The following is a 9,964-nucleotide window of genomic DNA, read 5'->3' as shown; positions in this document are numbered from 1 at the left end:
AACATAATAGGTTTGCTGGGGAAAGTAACATAATAGGTTTGCTGGGGAAAGCAACATAATAGGTTTGCTGGGGAAAGTAACATACTTGGTTTGCTGGGGAAAGTAACATAATAGGTTTGCTGGGGAAAGTAACATAATTGTGTGTAATGAACACAAATAATTCAGTACCAATACAGAAGGCCTTGACAGTAGTCCGTGTGAGGAGAACGGTTTGTGTCTGGGTAATGGAAACCATCTGACCACCAGTCTTGGCTAGTGTATCCGAAATGGCATCCTAAACTGTATATAGTGCACTACTTTTGACCAGGGTAGTGCAAAAGTAGTGCACTATATCTGGAATAGGGTTCCATTTGTTATGCATACCTAGTGTAGATGAAGCAGCACCACCGTAGAGCCTGATTAGGGCTAGCCGCTCCATAAACAGAGTTGGAGCGACGCCTCCTAAATCCACTGAAGTTTAGGGAAAAGTCACAGAGGGGCCATGTTCGGCTTCTGTCTGGGGTCAAGGTAAAGCACGTGGTTGTCGTTGATCTGGCTGAGTTGTTAGGTCAGTGGACTGTCCTGCCAAAGGCCTGCCAGAACTCCCTAAGCATTCTGGAATACAGAGAGAATAACACAGGGAGGCTGTCCAGGGGAGGCTGTCCAGGGGAGGCTGTCCAGGGGAGGCTGTCCAGGGGAGGCTGTCCAGGGGAGGCTGTCCAGGGGAGGCTGTCCAGGGGAGGCTGTCCAGGGAGGCTGTCCAGGGAGGCTGTCCAGGGAGGCTTTCCAGGGGAGGCTGTCCAGGGAGGCTGTCCAGGGGAGGCTTTCCAGGGGAGGCTGTCCAGGGAGGCTGTCCAGGGAGGCTGTTCAGGGAGACTGTCCAGGGAGGCTGTCTAGGGAGGCTGTTCAGGGAGACTGTCCAGGGAGGCTGTCTAGGGAGGCTGTTCAGGGAGGCTGTCCAGGGAGGCTGTCCAGGGAGGCTGTCCAGGAGGCTGTCCAGGGAGGCTGTCCAGGGAGGCTGTCCAGGGAGGCTGTCCAGGGAGGCTGTCCAGGGGAGGCTGTCCAGGGGAGGCTGTCCAGGGAGGCTGTCCAGGGAGGCTGTCCAGGGAGGCTGTCCAGGGAGGCTGTCCAGGGAGGCTGTCCAGGGAGGCTGTCCAGGGAGGCTGTCCAGGGAGGCTGTCCAGGGGGGGCTTTCCAGGGGAGGCTTTCCAGGGGAGGCTTTCCAGGGGAGGCTGTCCAGGGGAGGCTGTCCAGGGAGGCTGTCCAGGGAGGCTGTCCAGGGAGGCTGTCCAGGAGGCTGTCCAGGGAGGCTGTCCAGGGGAGGCTGTCCAGGGAGGCTGTCCAGGGGAGGCTGTCCAGGGAGGCTGTCCAGGGAGGCTGTCTAGGAGACTGTCCAGGGAGACTGTCTAGCAGGGAGATTCTCCAGCCTGAGAATGGGCAGGAGACTGTACAGCAGGGAGGCTGTACAGCAGAGAGACTGTACAGCAGGGAGACTGTACAGCAGGGAGACTATACAGCAGGGAGACTGTCCAGCAGGGAGACTGTCCAGTGTGTGTGTGTGTGTGTGTGTGTGTGTGTGTGTGTGTGTGTGTGTGTGTGTGTGTGTGTGTGTGTGTGTGTGTGTGTGTGTGTGTGTGTGTGTGTGTGTGTGTGTGTGTGTGTGTGTGTGTGTGTGTGTGTGTGTGTGTGTGTGTGTGTGTGTGTGTGCAGCTGCTCCTTGGAATCAACTCCAAATGCCAACAAGTTAACAACTGAGCTGATGGACAGGCCAGGGAAACAGGTGCTCTCCTCCAAGGTGCTGCTGGGAACAGAACAGAGACAGACAGGGCAGAGACCTGCTCCAAGGTGCTGCTGGGAACAGAACAGAGACAGACAGGGCAGAGACCTGCTCCAAGGTGCTGCTGGGAACAGAACAGAGACAGACAGGGAAGAGACCTGCTCCAAGGTGCTGCTGGGAACAGAACAGAGACAGACAGGGCAGAGACCTGCTCCAAGGTGCTGCTGGGAACAGAACAGAGACAGACAACTGTTGACTCAACTCTGGAGAAACATCTAGTTTTGCCCATGGTAAAGATCTGTCAGTGTCATGCTTTTCTCTCTCCAATTACTGGCTGAATGTTTCCTAGGTGAGGGGTGCCATTCAGGCTCCTTGAGCCAGTCAATTCACCTGGTTGCTCTTCAGAACAGGGAACTTCCTATAAGTGCTTGGCCACTGAAGCAACAAGAGCCACTGGGGCCTCCAGTCCGATCAATGCTGCTGTTGACCCACACAGCTGACAGCATACAATGAACAACACACTCTGCCTAATGGCCCATGAGTCCTGTTACACACCAGTGAAGAAGGCGAGAGCTCTTGGGCTAATGGTCCCTGTGGCCCCTGACTGGGAGCTCAACAGGTGGGCTGAGGACCGACTGACAGGCTGGCTGCCTGGGAGTCTTGGTTTGAGCCTCAAGTGGCAACCCTATAGGGATCTGGTCAAAAGTAGTGCATTTTATGGAGAATAGCGTGCTATTTGGGACACATCCTTGAGGTGGTTAAAACTATTAATTGAATGGTGATTGAAAACATATTCTGTGGGTTGTCTTAAAGATGCAATGTGTATCAGTTTCAGCTACTCGACCAAATTCACATAGAAAATGGAATTATAGATATGTCATTTTTGTTGAAAGCAAGTCTAAGAAGTGTTAGATCAGTTCTATGTGCACTATTTCTATGCCTCTCGTTCTTAAATTTCCAATTGGCTCATTCATCCCTCCCTCCTCTCCCTGTAACTATTCTCCAGGTCATTGCTGTAAATGACAACCTGTTCTCAGTAAATTTACATTGTAAAATAAGGGTACAAAAATGTATGAAATAAAATAAAACATTTTGTTGTTTGCGTAAACAGAAATTAGGCAAACTATTAGAATACAACATTTGTTTTTTTGCGTAAAATGAAATTAGGCAAACTATTAGAATTTGACCAGGAAATCGCTGAGCGATTTCTGCCTCGTGCATCTTTAACTAATGGTAGACCTACATTTGGAGTCCACGGATTATATTTGTATCGCCCATACTGGCATTCAGAGAGGCCCCGCCATCATTGAGCGAAAACAACAAAACATGTCACTCAAACGTCAACTTGATTTTAATAGGCTTAGTACTTTTAGAGCCCGCCTATTCCCCGCCCCTCTCATTTTAAGCTACATGGTCTGAAAATAATACTCTGAGAACAAGGGTTGACTTTAAACAGTTGCGCGGACACGTCGCTTTCACAGGATTTGCGGTGATCACATTGAGGGACAATCTATACTGAATATTGCTACTTGGGATTCTGGAGCAAAATGAGACGAAATCACAATTACAGCTGTTCATCTGATAGCGAACTTGATGACAATATAGAAGTGGAGAAGGACAGTGGTGACGAAAATGTGTATGTTGAAAATGCAGTTATGACGAATAGGAAATATTTTTTTAAATGAGAAAATCAATTTATTTGTCATTCTGATATAAGCCTAATGTTTATTTTTTTTGTGGTAGGCTAATCTAAATCACGCATCTCTACACAGTGTGTCTCTCTTGAAAAACAGGCTATGCGTGACAGAAGCCTATCGTCACCAATATGTTATTGAAACTGAATGAAAATTACTTTGATTATTTCAGAAACCTTGACTCTTCGCATGACTTGATGTCACCCCCGAAAACCACTCCCACTCAAGCCAGAAAACGACGCAGAGGAGTGAGTATTACATTTATCTTGCATAATTATACACCATATATTGCCATTATTAAGGTTCACCATCACCTTGATATGCTGTCGGAGACGCAAAAATCGAATTACACCTCGCTCTCATCCACAGATTATTGAGAAACGGCGACGTGACCGAATCAACAACAGCCTGACTGATCTCAGAAGACTTGTGCCAAGTGCGTTTGAGAAGCAGGTAGGCTACAGTACAATTGTATATACCATACAGACCTATTGGATTCAGAGTATATTAATCTCAGTCAACTTCTGCCTTTTCTACATCTTTGGTTAAGACTTTATTTTACAAGTAACACAATCTAATCGAATGTTTGCCTTTTGTCACAGGGATCGTCAAAATTGGAAAAAGCTGAAATTTTGCAGATTACTGTGGATCATTTGAAGATGATACATGCTGCCAGTGGACAAGGTGAGTCAATACCAAAACAATACAAAGATGTGATTTATGATGACAGCCTGGAAAAAACATGTTGTGATAGGTAAACTTCTAGAAAAACTTCTGCATATTTGTCGTGAACTAGGCATATCCTCCAAGCTCCACCACAGAATTAGACCAAGTGTCTCCATGTCCTTTAGTTCCTCTAGTTGTGTAGTGCTCTGTATACTCCTGTGTTGTAGTTCCTGTTCCTGACCCTCTGCCTCCCTCTCCTGGTAGGGTATTTAGAAGCCCACGCCCTGGCCAAGGACTACCGCAGCCTGGGCTTCAGGGAGTGTCTGTCAGAGACGGCCCGCTACCTAAGCATCATGGAGGGCTGGAACAGTGTCGACCCACTCCGCGTACGCCTGGTCTCTCACCTCAACAACTACGCCTCTCAGAGAGACATCCACACTGGATTGACTGGACACCCTGGACAACTAGCCTGGGGCTCCGCTTGAGGACACCCTCTGCCCACCTGCCACACCCCCTCTTACCACTCCCCAGGGACGGACACTAGCCCCCACAGTACCAGCAGCCCACCCTCCTCCTGCTCCATCTCCTCCTCCTCCTCCTCATCCCCCTGTTCAACTGATACCTCAGTGACCTCCAGACTCAGCGTGACGGCCCCCTCAGAGGCACTCAGAGTGCCCCCAATGACAATCTACCCCTGGGGCTGGCCCTGTCAGTCTCAAACTCCAAGCTCTCCCAACCACCACCCCTCCTCTCCTCCCTGTCTGCCTTCTCCTTCACTACTTTTCCCCTAGTGTCCCCGGCAGACCAATTCATCAGGCTCCTCCACAGCCCTGAGAAATCAGCCTTACAGGCCCTGGGGGACCGAGATCGGGGCCTTCTGAACTCTTGTGATCATCAGAACCGGAAGGCAACAACTTAGATCCCCGCCTCCCGCCAACCTGCCTCCCTCCAACACTCCACAAACCCAGCAGGAGTACCTGACTGTCTCATCTGTTTTTCCCCTCTGGCAATGAGGGGGATGGGGTAGACTAATGCCACCTCCCTTGGTCAGTACTGCTGTATAAAGGAACATAGATAAGTGTTCTGTCCTATATGTTTTTATCATGAATAATTCATGTTAAATGCTGTTGTGAGCCCAGATATGGCCTCCAAGGTAGGAAAGGACTGACTATTGTTTCATGTCCACAAAACTGATTTCATTTGGTTTATTATCAGAGTGCACTAAGGATTTTGGGGTATTTGTAGGTCAAATATAATATTGTAAAAATAGAACTCCTGCAGCTTTGAAAGGGAACAAATACACCTGCAATGTATCACAAATAGAGTTAAACATGACCTGGATCTGCTAATACTTTAGTTATGTCTATATGGGATTGTCGAACATGCTTTATATAGAAAGCAACTTTGAAAAAACGTAGTTTTGTAATATTTTTGTACCAATAAACTGAGTTTGTAAGAAGATGCATGTTTATTTGATCAATGCTCAGGATTCATGTGTTTTACCTATGAACTGTTGTGAGGCTTAGAGTATGTTGTCCACTTCCCACATCACTTAAACTCAAATAATTTATCAGTTCCAACTGTGTCACGGCTGGCTGGGTGTGTAGCGAGGCATCGGGCGCAGAGAGGTCCAGGGGAAAGTGCACTTTAATACGGCACCAAAATGAAATGCCCGACACGCAGGGAGCAAACACTGACCAACCCAAACCAACGGGTAACAAGGTCCAGAGCACTAACAACACCAACGAATACAACGCGAACATCAAAATAATCCCGCACAACAAAGGGGCGGGTTCCATACGCTAAATAGGGAAGACAATCAAGCACACATAAAATAGGAACAGGTGTAACGAATGAGACAAAACTAACCGAAAAGACAAGGGATCGGTGGCGGCTTGTCGGCCGGTGACGACGAACTCCGAGCACCACCCGACCAGGCGGGGGAGCCAACTTCGACGGGAGTCGTGACAAACTGCCTTGATATCTTGTTTTTTGGTGAATGAAAGAGTTGCATACAGATGTAGAATCTTCATTTGATCACTCTTCTGTTGCTGAGCGTTGTTCTACACAGCAGGAAATTCAAACTTGTAGTGTATTTGAGCTTTAAAAATGACATCTAAAGTGTGTAATTTCCACATTGAAATTTCAGACTTGATTTGCCCTGCAGAAAAAGGTATCAACCCCTACAAAAATGTCCATTAATTATAATCCACATTATTCACATTTTCTGTTGATGCAGGATTATTTTCCTGTTGTAACAAACTGGCTCAAATTAAGATCCTACATCTGTATGTACTATATGTTTTATATATGAGCAAAGTGGTAGCTAACAGTAATATAGCAGAGAATCTGACTGACTGACTAGCTGGCTGGCTGGCTGGCTGACTGGTTGTAATCTCTCGTGGACAGACGCAAGATTTTGGTTCTGGGTTGACGAGATTAGGGTTGGTCGAGACACCTAGTTTTAGAGCCATTGTTGCCTCCATGAATACCCAGGAAGTGATTAAAAGGAAATCCTTGAGGAAATCATCGATGCCCCTTGACCCCACTCATATGGACTGGTCTGGTCTGACCACTAATATGGTCTGGTCTGACCCCACTAATATGGTCTGGTCTGACCCCACTAATATGGCAGGAGACTATAGTGTGGCCAAGATTGAGGGAAAGATGGCAGCTGGATGACACAGGCTAGGCTTCTAGGGCTCATGGGGCTCTGGTCAAAAGTAGTGTACAGTAGGGAATAGGGTGCCATTTGGGACTCAATCACTCAATGTGCTCTTTATGTTCCTGCTGTGGTAGTATGCAATGTATCCACTAGAGACCATTGGATATCAGTAGAAAACTAGTGATGGAGACTTGCTGCAGCGAGATCATTAGTGTAAAGGTTTATAGCGTCCCAGCGGAAAGAAAACACATATCTCTAAAACTGACATTTTTTCAGGAAATGAAAAAAGAGCCATATTGTACCATTTATGAACATACAATCACAAAACTTCAAAAGCTATTTTGAAATGTATTTTATTGGACCTGGAGTCATGAACTGTTCAGCGTACATAAAGGACCATCATGTTAATAACAGTAAACATTCAGGTCCCTCAAGATATTTCTTCCCTCCCCTGTTCTTTACAATCTGTTACTCAGTCAGACAAACTTTGTTGGATGAAAATATGGAGTTTTTCTGTGAAAAATGTTGTTCAATATGGTGTTCACTGCCTCCATCTGCTGGCTCAATGGACCTCACTGCTTTACTATAGAATAGAACAGGACACAACAGAAGAGAATAGAACAGAACAGAATAGAACAGAACAGAATAGAACAGAACAGAACAGAAGAGAAGAGAACAGAACAGAATAGAACAGAACAGAATAGAATAGAACAGAATAGAAATTAATAGAATAGAATAGAACAGGACAGAACAGAAGAGAATAGAACGGAACAGAATAGAACAGAACAGAATAGAATAGAACATAACAGAACAGAATAGAACAGAATAGAACATAACAGAATAGAATAGAACATAACAGAATAGAATAGAACATAACATAACAGAATAGAACAGAATAGAACATAACAGAACATAACAGAACAGAATAGAACAGAATAGAATAGAACATAACAGAACAGAATAGAACATAACAGAACAGAATAGAACAGAATAGAACATAACAGAATAGAATAGAACAGAATAGAACATAACAGAACAGAATAGAACAGAATAGAACATAACAGAATAGAATAGAACATAACATAACAGAATAGAACAGAATAGAACATAACAGAACATAACAGAACAGAATAGAACAGAATAGAATAGAACATAACAGAACAGAATAGAAAATAACAGAACAGAATAGAACAGAATAGAACATAACAGAACAGAATAGAACAGAATAGAACATAACAGAATAGAATAGAACATAACAGAACAGAATAGAATAGAATAGAACAGAACAGAACAGAACAGAACAGAACAGAACAGAACAGAATAGAATATAATAGAATAGAATAGAACAGAACAGAACAGAACAGAACAGAACAGAACAGAATATAATAGAATAGAACAGGACACAACAGAAGAGAATAGAACGGAACAAAATAGAATAGAACAGAACAAAATATAATAGAACAGCATTTAATAGACTTTGCATGGTGGAGATAAAGTACCCCAGTATGAGTCATAATACCCATAAAAACTAGCGGTCAATCAAGGAAATGGTTCCAATAATTTTAGAAACACTTAAAATAAGAGTTGTGGTTCGTGTAGGCTTACCCTGGTGTGATTTTTGATAACTGTGTAAATCTCTCTAGGACAAGGTGACTTTTATCAATACATTTGCCAAAAATGAAATGCTAATTAGTCGCTCGAGCGGGAGTTGCAAGATGGAAAATTGATTGCGGTAAGGTTTCAATGTCCTGCTTGCTATTCCCTTCTCTGCTTGGTTTGACATAAAATATGCGTTTTTCATAAGCCTATTTTGCAATGTCCATGCTTGATATTGCAATATTGTTCAATGTTTCATGTGATCATCATTATGCAATGCAGGTTGTCATTTTGTAAATTGCGTTCTCCCGGGTTACCAACAAGGATGGCACGAGTTTTTACGCGCTAACGTGTTCAAAATGTCCTTTATAGTTTTGGCTGGGAAGCGTGGTTTGATAAGCACTTGCAGTCATGTGCAACACGCTACTTAATTATTTTAAACTAAATGATTAATTGGTAATCGAGTGCTAATAAACCCAATAATTTACATAAACCCGGGATTGCTGCTGCATGTGTTGGCATTGCCATCGCGAGGCTTTGCTGCCACCGGTCCGCCATAGGCGGTAGGACCAGTCCTCCATAGGAATGAATGCATGTTTTTTGGGGTGTGAGGGGGTTGTAGTGGGTACAGTAACATCAGTTTCCTTAAAGTAATTTATAATGCATTATTTAGCTCACATGATGTAAAGTGCCTGTTATAGAATAAATTAATATAGATTCCAACATGTATTTAGTGGTTTGTTCATCACTGAATGTATCAATACATTTTGAGTTCTCGGTTCTGACACTTGTTGTCATTGAATGACCTAAAGCGTGTACTGCTCTCTTTTCTAGAAATGTGTAATGGATGATGTGGTGGCACTGAGGACCTATGAGAAAGAGGTGTGATTCCAGTCTGCTGAATTGAAGACCCCCACCAGCAATAACATGCATGTTATCTGTTCAATACCTACCATGTTAAATTCACTGACTCAATTGGTACCAAAATCCCAAGAAGCTTTCAATAAAGTCAGTTCTGCTTTGTGAAAAGTGGTATTTCCTTCATTGCAATATGTAGGCCAGTTTGGAGGCTGAGGCCTATTCAGCAAACTTAATCCATGTGGATTACAAACTGAGCAAATCTCTGGTCTATCCTGAGCACTTTGGTTGTAGGTGGTGCTAACATTCAATACATTTCAGTGTCAATTTTTCTCCAATAAATTAATGTTGGCTTACTTTGAGCACGCTACACTGAGTGTTCCTGGCAAAATACATTGATTTCACACTACCTATTTTGAGAACTGGTGACCAAGTAGAAATGTCCAACTGACCATTTGTCTACACAAAAACTGCCATGACTGACTAGTGGGTTAACTAAACCCTGGTTCTCAAATCAAATTTTATTTGTCACATATACATGGTTAGCAGATGTTAATGAGAGTAGCGAAATGCTTGTTCTTCTAGTTCCGACAATGCAGTAATAACCAAGTAATCTAGCTAACAATTCCAAAAACTAATACCTTATAGACACAAGTGTTAGGGATAAGAATATGTACATAAAGATGAGTGATGGTACAGAGCGGCATAGGCAGATACAGTAGATGGTAT

At 44.2% G+C, this 9,964-nt stretch overlaps 1 long non-coding RNA gene and 1 pseudogene across 1 annotated transcript; both read left to right on the top strand.

Moving 5' to 3' along the window:
* The first annotated feature begins 3,159 nt into the window (after nucleotides 1–3,159).
* Nucleotides 3,160–5,577, top strand: LOC118382917 (hairy/enhancer-of-split related with YRPW motif protein 1-like; annotated as a pseudogene).
* A 2,891-nt stretch (nucleotides 5,578–8,468) lies between these two features.
* LOC127925806 (uncharacterized) lies at nucleotides 8,469–9,406 on the top strand. Its single transcript, XR_008122325.1, has 2 exons — nucleotides 8,469–8,513; nucleotides 9,212–9,406. It is a non-coding gene; the product is annotated as an uncharacterized LOC127925806 (long non-coding RNA).
* Nucleotides 9,407–9,964: the final 558 nt, after the last annotated feature.

Source organism: Oncorhynchus keta, unplaced genomic scaffold, assembly GCF_023373465.1.
Source record: "Oncorhynchus keta strain PuntledgeMale-10-30-2019 unplaced genomic scaffold, Oket_V2 Un_contig_6279_pilon_pilon, whole genome shotgun sequence".
NCBI lineage: Eukaryota > Metazoa > Chordata > Actinopteri > Salmoniformes > Salmonidae > Oncorhynchus > Oncorhynchus keta.
Note: the sequence above shows the minus strand (reverse complement) of the source record. Positions and strands in the feature narration are given on the sequence as shown.